Source organism: Lolium rigidum, chromosome 6, assembly GCF_022539505.1.
Source record: "Lolium rigidum isolate FL_2022 chromosome 6, APGP_CSIRO_Lrig_0.1, whole genome shotgun sequence".
NCBI lineage: Eukaryota > Viridiplantae > Streptophyta > Magnoliopsida > Poales > Poaceae > Lolium > Lolium rigidum.
The window spans coordinates 84,235,726-84,241,195 of record NC_061513.1 but is presented as its reverse complement, the minus strand read 5'-3'; the positions used below and the strand labels follow the sequence as shown (position 1 = coordinate 84,241,195).

Sequence of the window (5,470 nt, the reverse complement as noted above, 5' to 3'; positions counted from 1 at the left end):
GGATCGCTTCGCAGAGTCACCAGCGCACCATCGCCGGCGGCGCAGGGCCAGCAGCGCACCGCCCAGGCGGAGGAGCCCACTTCGACGCGTCCTTGGTCAGCGCGGCGACTGAGACGGCCGCGGCCAAGCACGCTACCGCCGCGGTGCCTATCCTCCCACGGAACGCGTCTGCCTGTTGCCGAAGCAGCCGCGCAGGGCTAGCGGACCAGCGCCGCGCAGCCGGCCGAGATGAGCTTGCCACCACAGAGTACCTGCGACCGCACATACCACCAGGAAAATACATTGGTGAGCGATGCCAACGCTACTCTTCAAATATTCTCTGAAACTTGAGTTTGAGTACTTTGGCTTCATGTAGCAGCAAAGCACCTGGTTGTTGCTAGGCCGGCCAGACCCAATTGGTTGCTCTCGTGAGCGTCACCCTTTTTAGAGGTGATTGCTCTAGACATGGACTAAGTATCAGATTGCTTCATACAAACTGAAAGCATATGCTTATGATGATTGCTCTAGACAGAGACTAAGCATTAGATTGTATGCTTTCAGTTGTGGTACATGTTGATGTTACAGCTCCATTAAGCTAATTGCCACAGCGGGTAGTGTTAGACAAAACCTCCAGTATGGCTACTGAATGTAATTTGGTACCGTCTTCTACCTGTTGCTGTATACTACCTGTTTTGTTTTAATCCAGAGCAGTGTAACAACCTGTTCTTTAATTTTATTCAGAGTAGTATACCAACAAGTTGGTATTAGTTGATTTGTGTCTTTCTTCCATCGTTATTTCAAGTAACTAATGTTTCTTCACTCTTGATATCGTATATGTTTCTCCCAGAATGAGGAAGATTAACAAGTTGCTAAGATTTGTTAGCCACTACTTAGTTTTCTTAAACTATCTTTGCAATTGTCATAATCTAATTGGTTCCAGGGAAAAAAACATGGATGAATTTTGTTTTCATGCAGCCAATATTTTTGGAGCAGGGACCTCTGTCCAAAAGACCACATGAATTACGAAGGCTTAGTGCATGTCGACCCTATTTTTAGGATTGATATGTAATAGAGAATCTATGTAGGAGCGCACAGATTTAGCCTTAGTGTACAGGAAGAGCAAGTGGCTCAATCCCCTGTCGCCTGTCCTGTATGCCAAGGGGAAGTACTCTGCTCTTACATTTTGTAGGACTGCATTCTGAATCTCTGATGGTGCTGGATCTGAATCGCACATTGAGACCCTTAATTTTTGGTTGGGTGTATGCAGAATTATAGTTAGTTCCCTGTTAGATGTACCTTTTTCCTTCTTGCATGTACTGTACATAGCTATGGATATCTTCTAAATGTTCTTCACATTAAACCAGATCATTTTATTACTTATATTTTTTGTGGCAAATTGCAGGTTAGTGTCTTACCATGTATGCCTCACGCCCTTATGTCCAGAGTAAAAGATTTGAACTTTTTCGCTTTTTCGCCGCGTGCCTTGGGGAACTCGAGGTGGAGGATTATTATTCTATGATTGTGGACCTGCCTGCAATTTTCCTAAGGGCCAGTGTGAGTGCTCTATTGCTTTTATTTATTTATCATACCATACTTAATATCTTGAATTTGAATTTACACACTTGGTATATGCAAACTATTTTTATTTAGAAGATTTGATTTTCCTTTTAGTTAAAATCACCATATAATTGTTAAAAACCTTTTCTTTTCCAACCACTGTCAGAATTCCCAAAAGTCTACAGCCAAGCCTTTTCTTCTTTCACAGCTGTTCAGATTCCCAAAGCTCCCATGTTAAAAATAGGGTTTAACCATTCTTTCATTTATGGATGCTCTTTCCAAAGTTTTTTGATTTAGGCATGTTGGCACTGAATATTATTCCTTTGAATCCACCAATTCAGGTTTCAATTGTTTTTTCTGTGGGGGGAATGAAATACTATTTAATTTGGGGCCGGCTGCTATAACTACCATTCATATAGGGTTAAGAGGTTCCAACTCTACAAATTTTCATACTGCTGTGTTTTCTGATTCCTACATTTTTGCATCTTATGAATTGAGTATGTCCTCAATAGAAAACACTATATAACCTATATTTAGAAATCTCTCTAATGGTTCCTCTTGGATTGCCATTTTTTTTTTGACTGCCTGTCATGCACATATTTATCCCTGTACTAAAGTAGATAGTTGTGTCTAGGTCACAAGGGCAATGCAGAAACTTTGGTCAACGTGTGTCTTGGAATATAAATTCAGAAATCTGTATGAATTGGATTTCATCATGGTCGACCACGAGGTGCAATACCCAACACATATTTTCATGATGCATGTTTAGTTAACACACTTATTGTTGCACAACATGGGGTATTGATATATTTCTGCAGTATCCTAAGATGTATCTCTGATTTTTAAAATCGATATAGTCCATTAATTACCAGAGCACTAGCTGTTGGTTAGCTTATTTGTTTCCTCTTTTATCTTCTCAGGGAGGAACCAATTGCGGTAAATAGTGTGTTGATTTTTCCCCTCCCAAGCTCATCACAGTGCATATTAGCACGAGTGCGTAAATTTTAGAGGTACACTATTATGGAAAAAAATGAAAGACCAACAACTACTTGGTTCTCTGCATTTGCACAATATTCAGTCTCAGCGAGTCATTTTAGGCAGATAGGCCACACTGCTAGCAGGACTTATTTGTAAGGTTAACACATTACATTCTCAGGCATCCCGTATGCGTGCTTTAAAATATCCATGCGGCTACCAAAATTCATTCAATAAGGAATCCTTGGTTGCTATACTGTTCGTTGCTGACAGACTTATCTGCTTTCACAATACAAATTTTGCCTTGGTCAGTACTGCAGGGAAACACAATGAAAGGTTATGTGCCAACCACTTTCATCGGTCAGTTTAGAGAGCAGCTAGAGGAGAGATCAACATGTACACTTGACATGTTTATCGTCACCGATGCGAAAGACAAACATATAAGCAGACCATCCATGCGAGATACAGAAGCTATGCCCACTAAGGGTATCATAGAAACAATTCATTTAGACATAGGCATGGTAACTATACATGACAGCCACTGTAACAACAGTGTAGCATAGTAATCACCTATGTAGCTGCATGCGAAAGGATTACAATAGGTTCCAACTGTTGCATGCCAGCTTCTGCTTGCTCTTTCTGTGTACGGTCTACTCACTTTGTGGGTGTTGTATGTAGGTACCTGATAAATGTTCAGTTGTGTTTTTCTTCAGAGTTTGTAACTATCTTACAGGATGTAAGTATAATTTTGTTTATACATTTTTTTTGGTCTTGCTTCATTGGCTTCTTCTTTCTAATGTCTTCTTCTAGGTTTTTATTTTTCTACCTACAAGGCCTGGCAAATCGTAGTATGGTAGCTCTTATCATGCGTGCAAGCATTGTGGTGTGCCTTCTTAGTATAGGGAGCACTCTAAACGTATAAGCGGGAAACATCGATTTTCTTATATTGGGCCTTACCGTGGTGGACGGCTGTCCCTTCCCAATCAATCTATGTTATCTCCAAGATTTGCATTATACCGGTGGGATTAAACTTTTAGTTCCATCTCCAGATTGTGTCCGCTGTTCCATACTGGAGTTTACTGTGGTAGCACAATTTTGGGATGATCTGTCATTTGTTTTCATGGTTAACTCAGTCTACAATGTTTGGTCATCTACTATCTTTGGACCCACAGTTCCACAACAAAGTATAGATCTGCCCCCATTGAGCTAATCACTGCCTTACCTGAGACAACCATACAAACAACATAGTCAAATTTAATTGTCACATCTATACATATATATACCCTAAAGACGGTGTGAATATCACACAAGGGGCGCGGCGTGCCGCCGCGCTGGACCTTCCTAGTACTATATATAAAAGCTGGATGGGTTTGCTGCCTCTCCAGCCATCTGGTACTGTTCATTTCACATGAACAGTACCATATCAAAATTACTACATGAACATTCTTTAGAAAATAATACTGCACCATACATTGAATCTGTTATTCTTACAAAACATTAATTTTTTAAAAAAATATAGTTACTCTGCCATCTTTTATTTTGAATAATAATATAGCCTTCTTCTATGGTAACTTCGAAAAAATATACTGACTATATCTTTGAAAAAATATATTTGCTCCACCGTCCATCCCCTCTTTCAACAGAAAGAAATACTATTGTTTTTTTTTTGTAGCATCTTTGGGGACAAAAACACTTCACCGTTTGCCGCCTCTTTTAGTCGGGAAAATAATATTGTCTTCTCCACTGTATCTTTTGGGAAAAGTAATGTTATTCCATCGTGTCCATGTGCTCATGAATTCCAGTCGGAAAAAATATTATTGTCCTTTTCTGTAGCAACTTTAGATCCAAAAAAATATGTCACCGTGTACATATTTTATCTAAAAAAATATTACAACCTTCCCTACGAGTATCCCCTCGAAAAAATGTAATTTCTCCACCATTCATCGCCTGTACTATTGCAACCATTTGACGTCTCTTTCATCTATAAAAGTACTACTACTACCTTTTTCTACGTCACCATCGGAAAATGTAGCACTATTCTTCGTCTATACTACTGCCATCTTTATCCGAGCAAAATACTATTATTACACCATTTGTCTCCTCTTGCATCCGGAGACAATACTACTACCTTCTTGTACGGTCATTTCAGAAAATAAAATTACTTCACTGTCCGTCGTCTATACTACTGATGTCTACGGGTGCTTCTATTCTTGTAGACAGTGTTGGGCCTCCAAGAGCAGAGGTTTGTAGAACAGCACCAAGTTTCCCTTAAGTGGATCATCCAAGGTTTATCGAACTCAGAGAGGAAGAGGTCAAAGATATCCCTCTCATGCAACCCTGCAACCACAAAGCAAGAAGTCTCTTGTGTCCCCAACACACCTAATAGGTGCACTAGTTCGGCGAAGAGATAGTGAAATACAAGTGGTATGAATGAATATGAGCAGTAGTAACGGCGCCGCGTGCAGTTGATGGTAGTAATATTGCAGGAAGTAAAGATGCAGTAAAACAGTAAACAAGCAGCGATAGCATTATTTAGGAACAAGGCCTAGGGATCATACTTTCACTAGTGGACACTCTCAACATTGATCACATAACAGAATAAATAAATAGATGCTAGACTCTACACCCTCTTGTTGGATGATGAACACCACTAACTGTGTAGGATTACACGAACCCTCAATGCCGGAGTTAACAAGCTCCACAATATTCAATGTTCATATTTAAATAACCTTAGAGTGCATAACAGATCAACATAACCAAACCAAGTACTAACATAGCATGCACACTCTGTCACCTTCACACTACGAAAGGAGGAATAGATCACATCAATACTATCATAGCAATAGTTAACTTCATAATCTACAAGAGATCACAATCATAGCCTACGCCAAGTACTACACGATGCACACACTCGTCACCATTACACCGTGCAGGAGGAATAAACTACTTTAATAACATC

At 39.9% G+C, this 5,470-nt stretch overlaps 1 long non-coding RNA gene across 1 annotated transcript; it reads left to right on the top strand.

The window, feature by feature from the left end:
* The first annotated feature begins 203 nt into the window (after positions 1 to 203).
* Positions 204 to 3,236, top strand: LOC124666065. Its single transcript, XR_006990793.1, has 3 exons — positions 204 to 285; positions 1,382 to 1,533; positions 2,171 to 3,236. It is a non-coding gene; the product is annotated as an uncharacterized LOC124666065 (long non-coding RNA).
* Positions 3,237 to 5,470: the final 2,234 nt, after the last annotated feature.